Here is an 18,851-nt window from a genome sequence, read left to right as displayed (position 1 = left end):
AAGTTGCTTCATTATCAATAATCTAGCATCATGCCTTTTATGTGTCATCTCTTTACACAATACACTATCATTGATGACTTTTAGCAAATACATCATGGCAAAGGATTACTCTCATCAGAGACAGCCTTTGAAAAGGATATGCTAATTTCTAGGGAGCAAGAAAACATCAAAACAGTGCCAGCAAATAGCCAAGGGACTCTTATGTCTTAATATCCCTTAGAACAGCTTTATCTCCTGGTGCAACGTGTAGCACTCTATAAACAGGAAGCAAAACAGTCGCGGCATCAAAGGAGCCCCCGGCCGCGCCTGTAATTTCAGATCAGGTTTAATAAAGGTTATCTGCAGTGGGCTAATCAAACAAAAGGGTGCATGTTTTAAACAGCCATTTGATAATTTTCATTTAAGGGGCCCCTATCAAAGAGCTCTCAACAATAGCCGGAGTCTCTGTTGAGACCCAGCCCCCGCCCCCCCACTTGTTCAATGGAAAAAAAAATCCCTTCATGGGTTATGAGGCTGCTTGGCCTACATTTTTAGGGGATTCTAATTTTAAGGTGATCAGCTTATCTGAAGTTGGTTTACTTTAATGTCAACTTTGATCATATATATATATATATATATATATATATATATATATATATATATATATTCATTCCAAAAAAAATCCAAAATGGAAACTGTGGTAGTTAGTGAAGCTCAGGAAGAGACTGTAACCCCTTCACCTGCCTACTTCCCAGCTGGGCTAAAGGTTCCTCACATTTGCAAGTCAAACACCCCCATTTGGGTCCTCCCAGCTGAGGACCAGGGAGGTAGGAGGACAGATGGGCCACCTGCCCTGTCTCTCTTTAGGGGAGGGGGGATCAGGAGGGAAAAGGTCATCTGCTCAGAAATTGGGTCTGGCACAGCTTGGATCCAAGTGAGTCACAATGTTAAGTCCTCTCTTTGAGATAATTCCAACCAAATTCAACATCTCTTGGCCAGCTTTGAGTCTACTTGGTTCCATCATATTGAGTTTGGGGGAGGGAGGGGGCAGGGACTGTGGCTGAGGACACCTGCTTTCCGGGTGGGTTTCCACACTGCACACCTTTTTCTTTTTTTCCTCTGCTCCTCCAAAGAGCAAGCCCTGCTGGGGCCTTGCTTCCTGCTCTGATACAGAGCCCAAGGAAAGGCAGAGAGGGGACCCTCTGGCACTTGGCCTGTAGCCTATCCATTTTGGGCCATCCACAGGCAATGGAAGGGCTCCCCCCCCCCCATCCTCAGCTGTTGTCATGGCAGGACATGGTAACCCATAGTGATTCAGGGGATAGATACTGGTGGCCAGAGCAAGCAGGGTCAGTGCTGGGGTGGGAAAAAGCCATGTGCCAGGACTTGAGGCTAGGGGCTGAATCAGCCAACAAGTCGATGAGAGAGAGAGAGAGAGAGAGAGAGAGAGAGAGAGAGAGAGAGAGAGAGAACCCGCTGATTCCTTGTTAAAGCAGCTGCTGGATGGGGGGCATTCTGTGCTTTGTGGAGAGACAGTCTGTCTTTTATCTCTTCCCTGGCCCTCTGGCCTCCAGCAGAGCCCTGACTGTGCCTGGCCCAGGCTAACCACATGTCTAGGATCCCGGCTACGTGAGAGTCATGCCGATGGGGCTCTGGGGTCGCAGAGTTGAGTCCCCAGTAGGCCATCTGCCCCAGACCCAGCATCCAACTACCACCAGCAAAACCCAAGTTAGACAAATTCCCACACCACTAGCGACCCAACCCATCCCATCCGAATTCCAAAAGCTCACTGTAATCTCCCCCACCCTGATATTCTGTATAGGAATCTGATTAAAAAGAAAAAAAAAGAAACTCAATCACTCCCACAAACAATGTGGCCGGCTGCGCCATCCATCCAGGATAACACATCAAAGCACCAAGGACAGAGTCATAAACATTAGTCTTTAAAAGTCAGGGGGGCGGGGGGATGGGGGGGGCAGCTTTAATCCCCTCCCCCATCTCTGCCCCGCCTGTTAGAAATGTGTGCAGGCCAAGTGCGGTTTGCAGACTCCGAGATGACTTTCGGGACAAGTGTCATTACTTTCTGAGAAAGCCAGCCTGGGAAAAGTTCAAGGGGAAACAAGCTTGTCAAAGTCAATTTTTAAAGGCTTGCTTGTTGCTGGGATTCAGCGGGTTCGTTTTTTTCCCCCCTGCCCTGTAACTTAAGTTCCTGTTAAATGGAAGGCTGCCCGGCTCATGGGCAAGTGTGTAAGACTTGGGGCTGCAGGCAGCTTCCTGTTAACGCTGCTTTGAATTCATTTACTCATTCAGCATTTAAAGACAGTCTCTCCCCACATAAACACAGAGACACCCAGGAGACTTCAAGGCTACTCTGTTCTGCTGGAATAGAATAAGCCACACCTCAAAGTTTTGATCGCTTTGATCACTCCATTACCGTGTCAGGCTCATTGGCGACTCAAAAGAGATCCAGGCGAACTTGGATTGATCTGGACTACAGTCCAGCTCTGCCATTTATTAGCCGAGGGAGCCTCGGCTTCATCTTTTGCTTTGCGGCTGAGAAGATGGCTCCGCGGGGCGAGAAGCATTTGCCGCAGAAGCGTGAGGACCTGACGCCTGATCCTTACAGCCTATTTAAAGCCAGATGCCGATCTGTCTGTCGTCCCAGCACTTCTACAGTGCGACGGCCCGTGGAGGCAGAGAAATGACTGGGAGCTTGTGAGCTATCTAGCCTGCAGCATGCAGTGCTGAACCTGCCTGAATCCCAAGATTGTACCCTGACTTCCACTGATGGATCATGGCATATACGTGTGCGCATGAGCATACGCAAAGATTTTTTTTTTTTAATTTTTTATTTTTAAAGGTCGTTTTAGAAAGGAAACTTCATTAAGCTCTTAGTATGGGCCAGACATGACACTTAGCAAGAACGATAACACTTCATACATGTGGAGGTCAGAGAACTGTCTGTAGGAGTTACTTCTCTCCTTCTACCATGTGAGTCCCTGGTGTTGGACTGAGGTCATCAAGCTTAACACTAAGCTTCTGCCCATCGAGGCATCTCCCTGGCCCAGCCTTTGCCCCTTAGTCTTCTCAACTCCACTGTCAGGAAGCCATTATTAGTATGTGAATTTTGCAAAATGAAAGAAAAATTGGCGGGTGGGGGGCTGGAGCGATGGCTCAGTGATTAAGAACACAGGTTCCAGAGGTCTTGAGTTCAATTCCCAGCAACCACATGGTGGCTCACAACCGTCTATAATGTGATCTGATGCCCTCTTCTGGCCTGCAGGTGTTCATGCAGGCGAGCACTGTATACATAATAAATAAATAAATAAATAAATAAATATTGTTGTTGGTTGGTTTTTCGAGACAGGGTTTCTCTGTGTAGCCTTAGCCATCCTGGGCTCACTTTTTAGACCAGGCTGGCCTTGAACTCACAGAGATCCACCTGCCCCTGCCTCCCAAGTGCTAGGATTAAAGGCGTGCACCACCACTGCCCGGCAAATAAATAAATGAAAGAAAGAAAGAAAGAGAGAAAGGGAAAGAAAGAGAAAGGGAAAGAAAGAGAATAAGAAAGGAAAATCAGGGAAGCCATCATAGCTGCCTGATGATGCATCTGAGATTTGACCTTGGACCAACATTCAGAATATAAAAAGGCAAATAATCCTTGCCCTGTTGGACACAGTCGCCTCATAGGGGCAGATAGAACATTCCCACCATCATGGGTGGTTCTACTGGACAGGGCTGGCAAGACACTCATTGTAAAACATATTTAGCAACAGAATTACTCCCCCTCTCCAAAGTCATACATGAAACTTAACTGTGCTGAAAATGAAGAAATGAGTTGCTTACAACTGAATTTCGAAAGGTCAAATTGCTGGTAATAGCTTTGATAATTACCCAGTTGATGAAAAGCATATTTTCATGTGTGTGTAGGTATGTGCTGGTGTGTGTGTACATGTGGGGGGGGCATACATGCGCATATGTATGTATGTATTTAGATGCAGGAGCTGGCATTGACCATCTTCCTCAAGCACTGTCCACTTTATTTCTGAGACAGGTCTCTCAGTAACCCTGGAGCTCAGCGACTGGTTGTCCAACAAGCCATGATTCCTTCTGTCTCTGCCTCTCCAGCGCTGGGATCACAGGCGCATCCCAAACAAAGCTTTGTATGTGGGTGCTGGGGATCAAACTCGGGTCCTTTTTCTTGTGCCGCAGGCACTTTACCAACTGAGCTACTGCAGCAGCACTCCCCCACAGCCTATGCTACACATTAGTTTCCATGCTGTTTGTTTTCAAATGTTTGCATTACAAAGCATTTATAGGCATACAAGGAAGCATAGGCTGTAGCACAGAGTTCCGTGAGTAATTATGATGTTGACATCCACGGAACCACAGCCAAGAGAAGAAGCCAAACGCTGCCAGTAGTTGAAGCAAGCTCCTTCCTTTCTCACACAGCTCTGTCCTTTTCCTGTGGTGTCTACATCCGTCTTTTGGAGTTGATCATCAGAAAGCTAATTCAATTGATGACAGCAACATCCAGTTCAAGGTTATCGATTCAAACAGCAAATTATAGCTCATGATTTATGAACAGTTTCCGTATCTGTCAATTTGGGGGAAGAATTAAAAGGGCAATAGTACTGCATGACACAGGAAAAAGCGTATGTAATTTAAATTTCAGGGTCCGTAAATAACGTATAGTTAGCACAAAGCCGCGGCCATCTCTTACGTGTTGTTCATGGCTGCTTTTGCATGGTGGGCAGAGCCACACATAACCACCATGCAGACGGTGCGCTGTCTTCTCCAAGCTAGAAATACCCACTGTCCAGCCACTTGTAGAAAAGTCTGCCTACTTCTGGTCTAGATGACAATTCTTTCCCACATCAGCCTCCACATCTATGGTATAAATTATTTCTACATTTTCACCTTGGTTGTACAATAACAGGAGACCTCTGATTCACACACACACACACCAAGTTTTGACACTGTGATTTTTTTTCCCAATGCATCTCATTTTACAACCTTTAAGGTACACTTTAATTAAAGCCATCTGAAGACGTGAAATGGGAGCAGTTTAAGATTTCATTTCCAAGTTCAGACAAACGTGATATCTAACTCTGGCTTACGATTTGTGATCACATTTAGGGAAGTGGGAGACGCAGCATTATTAAAGAGGGAGGGAAAAAAAAACCTCAAATACAATAGATCGGGTCATAGCACGTGACAAGCTTCCCTGTTATGGTGTACCTAACCCACAGGGAGACATGCCAAGAACATGCGCCGAGCAGATGTTGCCTGAGCTCTGCTGGCCTGTGAGTGGAGCTGGGCCCGCATGAGCTGTGGCTTTGTGTGAGGAAACAGCCAGCATCTGAATTTAGAAAAGGACCACTTCATGCTCTCTGATCCATGCATGACGCATTGACAAGAGCCTCAAGTAGACTCATGGGGACCGTAAGGTATGATGTCATTGCTTGTGATGTGCTACACTTTGGTAGCTCACACTCATAAGCAGGCCTGGTTGGTTTCTAGGAACAGTGCACGCATGCATGTGTGTACGTGTTCTATGTATATGTGCACGCATGTATCTTTGCACACCTGTGCGTGTATGTGTTTGAAAACCAGAGGTTGCTGTCAGGTGTCTCCTCAATCACTCTCCACCTTATTTTTTTTTTTTAGAGTGTCTATTTCTGTACTTGAAATTCATCTATTCAGCTAGGCTGACTGGCCAATGGCATCTACTGGTGTCTACCTCCCCGGTGCTGGCATTGTAAGTACCTGTTTTTTAGGCAGATGTTGAGAAAAAAAAAATCAGGTCCACATTCTTCCATAGAAAGCACTTTACCAGCTGAGCCATCTCCCCAGGCCCCAGCAACAGCTTCTAACATCTTAATTTTATAGTTGAATTTGGATGTAGTGGCTGAGGGGCCCCAACCTCTCCTGACCACTGCACTAGAGTGTGCCCCTGGGATCAGGAAAGAGTTACAATTTGCCATTGATTATTCTTGAGCAGTGGTTCGCAAAAGATACGGAAGTGCAAGTGGGGTTGCCTGCCTAAGTTGAAGGAGACAGTACACTCATAACATGCACAGTCAAGCCCAACAAAGCTGGCCTTTGTCATGGGGTGTGAGTTAAAAAAGTTGACAAGGTCTGCCCTGGTCTGAGTTGAGGCGTCTTTAACAAGCTTCATGGAAGAGGGGGAGAGAGATAAAGAAAGAGGGGGGGGAAGGGAGGGAAATCAGCCCATGTCAATGGCTTCACCACCCTCTGAGAACTTTCTCCAACCCTGAACTCAGCTGCCACCATTCCCCAGGCTTTCTCCTCAGTGTCCATCTCCAGGCTCTGGTTGATTCCATCTTCCCTGCCCTCTTGTGATTCTCTACCCAGGTGGATCCCAGAATCTGACACAGCCCTTCCATCTCTTCTGTACATTAATTCTGGAATCTTCTTCCCAGAACCAGGCAGGCATTTTCAGCTGGTCCCTTGAAGGAATGGGTTCTGCTCTGTTCCACTCCAAAATTCTCCATTCTCGGACTCTGTGGAGGCAATGAAGCCAGGGGCACTTTGTACCCTCGCTGCTCTGCCCCTAAAACAGGTGTTTTACTTAAAGATGTAACAAGCTATTACAGATTGAGTAAAGAACCATGCAAATTATTTAAATACTTGTTTTAAAATGATGAGATAAATAGCCCCTAGCCTCCAAGGTCTGGCACAAGGATAAAGTGAGAGATGCTGTGTGAAGTATTTAATGCAGCTCCCATCACACACTAGATGTGCAACGAATGTCCTCATTCAGGCAACACCTATCCGGCGGTACCCTCAAATGTGTTGGATGCCCTCTGCTTGCCTTCCAGGAGATATATATACTCCTGGTGTCAATGGCTAAAAATGAGCTCATGGATTAGGGTTCCCCTGTTCCCCATAGTCATATCATTGTAGGCAGACACACACTTGGAGCGTGACTAGGATTTTGTGACGCCCTTGTTTACCCTGCAATTGGCCCTGCACCATTCCTTTCCATGGTGTTCTCATCCCAAGCTTTGTCACAGAGACATCCTTTGTGTGTCCCCTGAAAGCTTTGTGGTACAGAGCTCTGCTCTCACAAATGAGATCAAAGATGCCAGGTAACCAAGGCAACCTGTGAAGGAGACTCTGGGATGCCAGCCTCCATTCTGAGCTGTCTAGGCTGGAACTGAGCTATGTTGTAAATATTTTCCAAGTGAGAATCTGAAAGCTGGGAGCCCATATGCATTCCTCCACCCCCATTTCTCCTCTCTTGAGAAGCAGAACGATGAAAGTTAGTTCTTAAGACCACCTGCTAGCATGGGTTCCTGTGAGTACTGGCAGGGGCTCGAAGTTCTAGAATGTTCTAGTGGCGGAGAGAAGCCAGGTAGTGATCAAGAAAAAAAAAATCTTTCTGTAAATACCTTTCCCCCTAAACCGTACCTCCTTTCATTTAAAGAGCAACCCTCAAGGGTCAAGTCTGTCCCTTGATGGAAGTTTCTAGACATGTTCTCCAGAGGAAGCTGGTCCTGGGGGAGGCCAACACACTTAGGCAACAGAACGTCAGCCACAGCTCTTGCCACCAACAAAGCTGGGTGAGCAAGGATGAACCACTACGGCTCTCTGGGCGTTCACCTTTAAAGGGAAGTTCAGGGGAAGAGTCCTGTACTGGAGTGGCTGAGCAGCTCTGCTGTGCCCTAAAGGACAGAGTAGGGGTGCACCAGGGGGAGGGGTGTTACAGACAGAGGAATCTCCAGGCACCCAGTGGCCTCCAAGCCCTCTGGGTGAGCTAGCCCTCCTCAGGGCACACTGCCAACCTCCTGCATGTGTGAACAACCCATCAATGGCAGCCTAGACAGTGACAGCCACTTTTTGTTGCATTCATCACAGCATAATCTTTGTAACAGGGTATATCTAAAAGACACTTGCTGAAGTCCATCTAGTGTGTGGAACTTTCCATATGCATACTATCCTAGTGCAATCAAACCAAGGTCATTTTGGTTAGACAAGTTAAGAAAAAAAGAACATATTAAAAAAAATATGTTTCCGGCCCTGAATTTTACTTAATTCATTAGGACAGAATTTGATACGAACTAAATTATCCATTTAGATTGATAACTTCCTGCTTGTATTTATAGACTTTTATGGCACTTTTAGCAAACAGGGTGCTTTGAGGGAAGCAATAGAAAACCCTTGGATCTTCTAATAAAAAGTGCAGATTTATTATGGGTTTCAGGAGTGGTTTGATCCAGCTATTCAAACCACCACCATGACTTGGTATTTTCGACTCTATTTTCTCCACCCTCAACAATGTGTAGCTGTGATTCCTAAGACATTGGGTATCTTAAGAAGCAGGACCCCGACACTAGGCTTTTAGCACAAGTGATTTATTTGAGAGATGGTTCCGTACCCCACTTGTAGCCAATTGGGTGAAATGAATCAAGGAAAATGGCAGGTAGCTAACACAGGAGCCAGTAAGAGACAACTGAGGTTGCTCCAGGTAACTTAAGAGGACAATGAAGAGCATGCATGAGATGCATGCAAGAGGGTAGAGTATGAATCTACAGGCTCTTGTCAGTAGTTATTGGCTGGAAAGATGGTTTCATGCACATGAACAAAAATGCCAACAGAGCTAAGGGCCTCCTAGTAGTCGCTCTCCTGCCCATTGGATGCCAGCATCCCAAGCAAACCCAATCGTTTGTCACGCTCACTCATGCGGCCCTGAACTGACTGTAAGTGTTAACTGGTACAATGTAGCAGGGCACTGTCTACTACTACTCAGGCTGTCTACTACCACATGGCTGTCAAACAAGGACCACGGACTGTGGGGCAAAGTGGGGGAGTGCAGAACACAAACACCCACTGTGTAGCACGGATGGGCCTGCTTGGACTGAGAGGGAAACACTGGATTACTAAGTAAAATCAAAGGCACAGAGGCCTCATAAGGGGTCACAAACGCAAGTGCTTAGGCGGCAAGCCACAGCCTTAGCATCTGAAGCTGGTCAGTGCGGAGGCTGTTGTGTTTAGGGTGCACACCCAGCCCAAGAGACCAGACCTTGTGTTCATCCAGAGCCAAGGACTGCCACAAGGGAATGTGGGTTCAGGGGTGCCAGATTTTCTGATATTTCAAGAGTAGCCAGAAATCTGGATTTTTATATGAACACTCCCCATCTGAAATGCTGGAAATGAATTCAGAATGCCTTGGCTCCTGCGTAGGCCAAGTGACACACATCTGCAAGCCAGATACAACCTTGGATTGCCAGTTTTCAGCCTCTGATGCAGATCCACCCCATAATTTACTGAAGGGAAAATCAAACTGTTCCAGAGACCGTCGGTGACTTACCCAAAGTCACGCAGCGCATCCCCAGTGGAACCGGGCTGTCTCAATTGTGGTCCGTCATCACACTCTGAAACACTGTGCTCAAGAAAGACCCATTCAGGACACAAACCAAGGATGGCAAGCTATACAGCCCTCCTCAGGTCAGATTGGGCCAGCACTCTGTTTCTGTAAATAAAGTTTTATTGGAACATGGCCAGGAGCATTTGTTTATGCATTGTCTGCCGCTGCTTTCCCATTAGAGTGACAGAATGGAGTCATTGGGACAGAGACCACATGCTCCACAAGCTCAAAAATATTTACTGTCTGGTCTCCATAGAAAAAGGGTTCAGCAGTGGCCACTCTGGACACTTGACATTCACAGATGTCATATTTCTTGGTTCAGCTATTCAGGAGGACTCCCGCGAGACAACGCAGTTTGACTTAGCAACCCATTTGAATGCTGTTTTGCAGTATGGCATGTTGGGGAGAGCCATGGCCAGGAGTAGGTTAGAGGCTGAAGTGTTTCTCACCCTCAGGTAAGTTATTCTCTTGAGCTGATGAGTAAGGGAACCAACAACAGCAATAGGCAACTCTCTAAATAGCTTTGAAAAATTAGGCGAGTTGAGGGGCATGGTGAGGCCACAAGTATGAAGCTTCTTAGGAGGAGAAACTCTAGAGAAATAGAATTTGGTGAGGGCAGGCCAGCATGATGGATGTTTTTGAAAAAAAAAAAAAGCCTGCCATTGAGCCTGCTGACCTGAGTTCAATCTCCAGAACACATGTGGAAGTGGGAGATCCTCTGACTTCTACATGTGTGCTGTGGCATGCACCCCTCCCCCTCTTTCTTACACACACACACACACACACACACACACACACACACACACACACGCACATACACACACACACACACACACACACACACACACACACACACACACTGAAAAGTGAACTTGTTGCTCTCATAGAGGACCAGAGTTTGGCTCTCAATACCACATCAGGTGGCCTACAACTGACTGTAACTCTCTAGCTCCATGGGGATTGGGAGCCCTCTGTGGGCACTTGTATTCACGCGCACGCACGCTTTCATGTGCACGCACATACCAATTAAAAGTTGCAATTAAACCTTTAAAAAAAATAAAAGACCTCCAGTGAAGGTGGTGGGTGAGACACACGCCCTGTCACACACACACACACACACACACACACACACACTTTAAGGAACAGAAAAAGTGTGAGGGTGATGCAGTTCCAGAGCCCACCCCCCAAACTATGCAAGAGTCACTTGTGCAATAAGTGAATGAGAGACTTTGTTGTGGACAGAGACAGGTGAATCAAGCTGGGCTCAGCCTGTGCAGGAAGTGGGGTCTCAGAACACATGGGAGTCTCTGGATTGTGCGTGTGTGTGTGTGTGCACACGAAAGCATGCATGCGCGTGAATATAGGTGCCCACAGAGGACAGAAGAGGGCACCCAGTTGCCACCGACTGTAACTCCATGGGGATTGGGTGCCCTCAGCCAGGCGTCCTGCCCGGTGCGGGAAGTGGGGACTCAGAACACATGAGGGCCTCTGGATTATGCGCTAGCCATTTGTGCGATGTAATTTGCACTCTGATGTGGCTACCAATGCCTCTTCATCAGATCTAACACAAACCAAAGTTCGCTGGGAGCAAAGAAACAATTTGTCAAGAACGAAGGTCATATTTCTCTGAGTCGAGTCTGATGGTGGAAGCAACTAGAAAACAAAAGGCAGCCTTAAGCTTTACCACTATGGCTTTGTGCTGGTACCTGGTTCCAGAAGGCCATCTTTCTCTTGGCATCAAAGCACTGAAGTTCTAGAAAACTACCAGACAGCCCCATAGGAACAGTGGTGATGTTCATAAGAAGTTATTTCTTCTGGTGGATCATTCTAGCATCCATGGGGACCAAAATTAGAAAGTTCGTTCCAACGTGTGTGTGTGTGTGTGTGTGTGTGTGTGTGTGTGTGTGTGTGTGTGTGTGTGTTGACTCTTGTGTGATATGGTAAACACATGCAGGCACATAGAATTTCAGCTTTAATTTTCCCAAGTACAAACCCAACAACGGAGAAGGTTTGGTAGCCTTAACTCTTCCAGCTGACCTAAAAGAGGTAAGACATCTTACAGAGACTCGTAAACAACAGCTATGGCTCTGGGAGAGCAACTGGGACCATAGACCAAAAGCTCACAAGTTCTGAGACTTAAAGCTGTGCCTTTTTACCGCGGAAGGAACCCGAAAGGAATACAACACTGCTTCTTGCTCTTTCATGCAATAAATAAATATTGACATAAGCATCCGATGGCAGGGATGAAGGGGGTCCCATCTGTCACAACATGCTTGTCTGGGGACTCTGATGATGCTGGACCAGAAAGGCACAATGATCCGGTGAGCACACGACCCTTAAAGAGATAGTTGGAGCTCAAATCCTAACTCTAGCATTGTATGGACCTGGGGAGGTTAATTTTTTTTGTCTGTGTTGTTTTCCTCATCTGTAATATCGGTGTGATGTTAGAAACCTATCCTGTAGGGTTTTGTGAAAATAATTCAAGGAGAACTTGGAAAGAATAAGCAGTTATTACATGTTTTCTGAAATGTGACATTTCGTAGTAACTTCGATGGTATATTTTAAGACAAATATTTAGTTAAAGAGGAAATCTGTGTAAGTTTACTTTTTAAGTTAAGATGTAATGGGACTGGACAAATGGCTCAGTGGTTAAGAGCACTGGCTGCTCTTGCAGAGGACCCAGGTTTCGTTCCCGGCAATTGCAAGCATCTGTACCTCTGTTTCCAAAAGATACACTGCCCTCTTCAGGCTTCTACTGGTACTGCATGCACATGGTTCACATACATACATAAAATCAAATACTCACAAGTCCAGAATAAAAACAAATCTTTAATAATTGAAATACATCATATAAAGTTCACACTTTTTGTTTTTTACATTTTTAAAATTTATTTTTTTTAAGTTTATTCGCTTTACATCCTGATTGTAGCCCCCTCCCTCATCTCCTCCCAGGTTTTTTTTTTTTTGTTTGTTTGTTTTTTGTTTTTTGAGACAGGGTTTCTCTGTTGTAGCCTTAGCTGTCCTAGACACACTTTGTAGACCAGGCTGGCCTCAAACTCACAGATCTGCCTGCCTCTGCCTCTTGAGTGCTGGGGTTAAGGCATGTGCCACCGTGTCCAGCTCACAAGTCTTAACTTTACAGTTCAATGACCTTCTATATACATCAAAGCCAATGGAGTCCCAACTTCACTTACAGCTAAGAGGGAGCCACCATTCTGACCTATATTAGCATTTGCCCATTACTGAATTTTACATAGCTGAAATCAAGTTCTACAGAGATGTGTGTTTGGCTGCTTTCACTCATTTTTATGTCTGTGAGGCAAGGTGGTAACTTCATTGCTCTGTAGTAGTCCAATACGTGAGTAGATAACATTTTAATAAATTAATTATTATTGCTTATGACAATGTGAAGATCAGAGGACAACTTGTGATTAGTGCCCTCCTCCCATGTTTACCTGGGCTTGGGAGATGTAACTCAGGTTGCTAGGCTTATGCAACAAATGCTTTTACCCACTGAGCCATCTCACTGGCCCTAAATCAGGAAGGCAGAGGCAAGCAGATCTGTGAGTTCGAGGCCAGCCTGGTCTACAAAGTGTGTCTGGGATAGCTAAGCCTACAACAGAGAAAACCTGGTGATGTTAATTTGTATGCTGTTCATCAGACTCTAGAAGATAATTTGACATAAAATGTGTATATATATATATATATATATATATATATATATATATATATATATATATATATGATCACATATTATGATTAACTCTGGTAGGTACAATAAATATATATGCTACATATGATTGGCCCTGGTAGATACAGCTAAAAAGCATACAAATTAACATGTTCAATCAGAGGAAACCAATCATGTTTTATGTGTCTGACTTTATGGGTACATACAGCCACAAATATAAATCCATGTGTTTCCAGATATAAGTAAAGACAACTGTGTGCACATAGGGGATGGAAAGATAACTCAGTGTGTAAGACCACTGAGGGCTGCCTTCCCGAAGGACCCAGGTTCAATTCCCAGTGCCCATACAATGGCTGACAACCATCTGTAACTCTAGTCACCAAGGGATCCAATACCTCCTTTTGGCCTCTGCAGGCACATGCTGTACACAAACATGCAAGCAACATGCCCACATGCATAAAATTCAATCTTCTTTTTTAATGGGCACATGGTTGAAAGAAGTCATTTGTATATTTTAAAATCTATTATTTATAGTTAACATGTCTTATGTAATATAAAAGTATAATAGTCAGAGGCTAAAGACAAAGTTTTGGGAGGTGGGGAGTGTTGCCTAACATACAGAAAGCTCTGGTTCAACCCTCAGTCCTGCAATATAATAAATAAAGAAATTTCTATTTTAACCATGTCCCGTGTGGGCAATGGGGTCAGCAGTGCATGGTGCTGAATCTTATACCAGTTCCTGTACTTGCGGAGTTTCCCACAGTAGGCATGAGTTCTTTTTATGATCACAGAGGGAAGTGTCCCTAATAAAAAGGAAAGCTTGGAAGCAAGCATGGCGACACGCTGTCAGCATTGATCTCTGAGTTGTGTGACTTAGGATCACCGTTGCTCTGTCTTCGTTTTAATTATCTGCCTCTCCCATGTAACGTACTGGCCATATGTTACTCTTAATAATAAGAGTGGGAGGAAGAGAGGCCTCTCTTTTTAAAATAGCAGGAAATAAGCCACAAAGCTGTCAGGCAATAGAGAGGGTGGCCATAGCATATTTCGACAACCATTGGCAGATGAGGTTTGTACGATGTTCTTTCATCGTGTGGGCCAGTAAGGAGGGACACAGTTTCAACTGGGCTACCATCCTCAAGTAGTTTCAAGGTGTACACTGATCTAGGATATTTACATAGTTTTTGAAATGTGTGTGGGGGGGGAATGGGGGGGATGCACCTAAGTATTCAGTGCCCAGCATCATGAAAGCTGCAAAGGGATAAAAAGTGCAGCTCCCACAGACATAGACCTACCTAGGCTTCGCTGCCACCTGCAAGCCATGAGGACCAAAGCTGGAAAGACCAGTGTAGACCTCAGAGTAGAAGACCACAGTAGGAGAGACTGAGACCCTGCCTCGGTCTCCAATTCTCTGGAGACCAAGGGCAGAAGGAGTCACCCACTCTGCTGTGTGGTTTCCTTGATGGAGGACACCCACTGACCGGGCAGGGAACTGTGTGTGTGACGTTTAATTGGCTAATGTCTGGAGAACGCTTTGAAGATGAAAAGTACCAGGTGGGTATCATCACCATACACTTCTTAAACTGATGCATGAGAGTAATAATAAAGTTCTCCCCCACTGGGCCTTTCATCCACGGATTTCAAAGCACTTAGCGAACCTTAATTAACCCTCCCAGCACCTCTATGAAGTCAGCATTAATAGCCTCTTGCATTGGAAAGGGGAGAAAGAGGAGGGTAAGAGACTTGCCCAGGCCCTCAGAGAGTCACACACACACACACACAAGATGACATCCTTGTATGAGACAGATGATGTGTGTTCGCTGCCTCCTCTACATAAAGTCTCTTGTGAAGTGGTTAGGATGACCCTATGGTGTACTGGGACTGGCAAGGTCCAGCTTGCAAGCACCCCCCCCGCCCCACCCCCCTACCCCGTTATTAAATCTTCAGAAAGTTTGCAAACCCGGTTGTGAAACAAAGCCGTTATTCAAAATTAGATCATAGACACACAATTGAATTGTATTGAAAACAAAGGAATTAAAAACTCAAAATGCATCACTCCTGAGTATTTTGCCAGTTTTCGCCGCCGTCTGCGCTTTCAGAGTTATTCGCCACTGCGTGGTGGAAATGATGGACGATGGTGCACTGAAGGGTGGCACTTCCTGCTTCCCTGCTCAGCTAGCTCAGTGGTTGCTGGAATCCGCCATAGTTAGAAGTATCCATGGGTATTGGCAGATGTACAGGTAAAGACTTTATCGACTGCTTTCTTGATGCCTAGACTAAAGGAAGTGATTGAGAAAATGTCATTTCTGTCACTAATTATGAACATCGGTGGGGGGGGGGCAGGCTTTGGCATTCAAAAGCCATTATCTAATTCAGCAAAAAGTAACTCATGATGTCATTGACAAACAAGTAGCATGTCGCTTTCATCTTATTTCATAAGTGAAAGTATCAGTCAACATCTGTGTCAAAACTACACTCCCCTCAAACGCAGTTCTTGGTAAGCCCAAAATACCCGAGTTTGACAGAAATAAGACGAAAGCATTCTATGAGACCCTGGTGACAGAAGTTGGGGTTTTTACATGTAGATTGCATGTTATTCATTCTTTATGTGGGTGCAGTTTATGGCTTTTTGGTGCCTGGTTTTGTTTTCTTTGCGGCAGTGCTGAGCAGTGCCAAGCGCACACACACAGGTGAGCTGTTTGTGGGTGTGCAACGAGCAAAGGTCTCGTTCTGAGACAGATGATAGACAAGCTGGTAGCGTCAGGGCCTTGAAAGTTTGTGGGTCATCTAGCCTAGCAGATAGGTGCAGAAAAACAAGAGCCCGTGTCTCATGAGACCAGGCCTAACATCCAAGCCCGTCCTCAGACTTCCACACACTCCCACGTCCATATTCAAGAACACATTGTATATACACACACACACAAAGTTTTAAAAAAGAAATACATCTTAAAAATCGTCATCAGCTGAGTGTGGTGGAACACACAGGCAAGCCCAGCACTTGGGAAGGAGTGAAGTAGAGGCAGAAAAAGCAGAGGCTCAAGGGCAGCCTTGACTACATAGCAACTTTGAGAACAGGTACCTAGGCTGCATGAGGCCCTATCTCAATTAAACTAAACTAAATTACTTAATTAAACTAAAATTAAAATCATGTTCATATAAATAGGCAACCGAGGCATGTAGTGAAAATTCAGGAAAAACATTCTGGAAGTATAAGGAAATTCATTAAGGACTTGTGTTATTTGCTAACTTTAAAAAATTTATATTTTTGTGGTTTGTTTAATCATTTTTCATAAATACTTGATTTAATTTTAATGCTGTACTTATGATTTGGACTCTTTTTCTTTTTTATTTTTGGTTTTTCAAGACAGGGTTTTTCTGTGTGACCTTGGCTGTCCTAGACTCACTTTGTAGACCAGGCTGGCCTTGAACTCACAGCCTGCCTCTGCCTCCCAAGTGCTGGGATTAAAGGCATGAGCCACCACACCTGGCTCCAGGACTGTTTTTCTTAAAAAAAAGATCTCCTCCCAATTTGTATAGATTGTGAGTCCTTCACACAGGGGTGGGCCCCCTGTGGGGAGAAACATAGGGGTGTCCTGTGGATACCAGGGAGGGGCTGAGCCCTGAAAAAGCCTCAGGGAAGACGTTACCTACCTAGATATGCCAGAAAAGGGTGGGAATTAAAGGTCGTGGGGACAGGAGGACAGTGAGCCAGCTCTAGAGCAGAAGTCTCTTTGATGTGAGGACATGACCCACTGTGAAAACATCCCCTGTCAGAAGACAGCCGGAAGAGTCCTGTGTCTCGGCAAAGCTGTTGTTTGGGCCCCAATTTTACTGTGTTCTTCCATTGTAAAAACACAATCTCCTGTTTGAGTGGCAAACCTTTGGGTGATGGCGACAGGGGTGTGAAGGGGGCAGTGTGGGTTTTTCTTTTTTTTTTTTTTAAATATCACCATAGTTTAAAAATATGTTTACCGGGGGGGTCAGCAAGACGGCTCAGGTAGTAAAGATGCTTGCCACAAGCATGAAGACCCGAGCTCAGTCTAAAACCTACATGGTAGACGGAGGCAACCAGCTCCTGCAAGCTGTCCTCTGACTTCCACGCACGTGCTGTGGCAAAAGCATGTCCAGGTACATGCACACACAATACATAAACAATTTTAAAAATATATTGTGCATATACATAAATGAATATTTAAACACATGCATATATGTCTATATATATATACACAAAAGTACATATACATGTGTGTATATGTGTGTGTGTGTGTGTGTGTATGTGTGTGTGTGTAATAAATAACATCTCAGATTCCAGGATACACCTCCGTTCATACTCCAGCAAGCTCAGCTAAGGCCTGGTCTTATCCAAGACTTCTTCCCAAAGATCTTCGGAGCCTTTCATCTTCAGAGATGAAGAATGGGGTTTTAGCTCCCATGAGAATGCACCCCGTTATCTCAGAAGGACCCAGGCCCCACACCAACTCAAGAACAAGCAGCTTCCCATAGGACTTCAGGTACCTGTATCCCCCCTGACGCCTTGGTCACAAGTCATCCAACCCACATATCTAGGCGACAGCCCAGTTCTTTGATGTGGCAATCAGGACACACTTTTGTGGGACTGCCTTGTAGACATTGCTCACTTATCAGAAGATGGGCCCCTCAAGGTCACGTCAGTAAGGCTCCCAGGGGCTCCAGAAGCAGCTTCCTCCTAAGTGAAATTTTTTATGTGTGCTTGTATGTATGTATGTATGTATGTATGTATGTATGTATGTATATATATATACATGTGTGAACGTGTGTGTATATGTCTCTCTCTCTCTCTCTCTCTCTCTCTCTCTCTCTCTCTCTGTGTGTGTGTGTGTGTGTGTGTGAGAGAGAGAGAGAGAGAGAGAGAGAGAGAGGTGTATAGAAGCCAGAGAGCAACCTCAGATGGCAACTCAGGAATGCCATCATTTGCTTTAAATCAGGGTCTCTCATTTGACCCGGGGGCTCACCAATTAGGCCAGACTGGAAAAATCACTTAACCTTGGGGATCCTCTTGACTTCCCCCTGCCTAGCTTAAGGATTACAAGTACCACATGAGGTATCTTACCCAGGTTCTGGGGATCAAATTCAGGTCCTAAAACTTGTGAGGCAAGCATTTTACTGACCGAGCTACCCCTACCCCCTGCTCTATATAGCATATTTAGAAGAACATCCAACTTCAAAGAGTTCCTCAGGAAAGGGAGGGAGGGGGAGTTCACCCCAACCGAGGGAGCACATCCCACCTGTCTCTATCAACAGCACCAAAAGATAGCTACGGTAAAAAAAAAAATAAATAAATAAAATAATAATAATAATAATTAATTCATTAATTAAAAAGCTATGGTCCCTCCCTCTGACAGGGCCCCAAGCCCAGTCCACCCTGCCCTTCCTGCTTCTCCACTCCAGAACGGCCATCTTAGGAGCAAGCACTTCATACAGCATAATCCTGTTGGCCACTTTTGATTGGCTGCCAACAGGCCTAGTCCAGCACAGGGGGCCAGTGACAGGACCTTCCTGAGAACTGTCTGATTCTAATTCTAGAGAGAGTGCCAGGCTGTCGGTAGCTACGAAGGATGACGTCACTCTATGGGGACACAGTAGGCTGGCTGGTCACATCAATCTATAGAGATGGGGTAGCCTGGCTCCACATTGTCTCACATGGATAAAGCCAATCAGGAAAGAGAAGGAAGGCTGGAGCTGGGCAGAAAGGCTCAGAGAAAATGGAGTAAGTCACATCATAGTTCCCAATTTCAGGTGTCCAGAGTC

The 18,851-nt window shown here is 45.4% G+C and overlaps 1 long non-coding RNA gene across 1 annotated transcript; it reads left to right on the top strand.

Annotated features, from left to right (window-relative positions):
* Positions 1–4,393: 4,393 nt before the first annotated feature.
* LOC311609577 lies at positions 4,394–6,674 on the top strand. Its single transcript, XR_014783447.1, has 4 exons — positions 4,394–4,522; positions 5,232–5,429; positions 5,650–5,740; positions 6,358–6,674. It is a non-coding gene; the product is annotated as an uncharacterized lncRNA (long non-coding RNA).
* Positions 6,675–18,851: the final 12,177 nt, after the last annotated feature.

The sequence above is a fragment of the Acomys minous genome, assembly GCF_964271855.1.
Source record: "Acomys minous genome assembly, chromosome: 12".
NCBI lineage: Eukaryota > Metazoa > Chordata > Mammalia > Rodentia > Muridae > Acomys > Acomys minous.
Note: the sequence above shows the minus strand (reverse complement) of the source record. Positions and strands in the feature narration are given on the sequence as shown.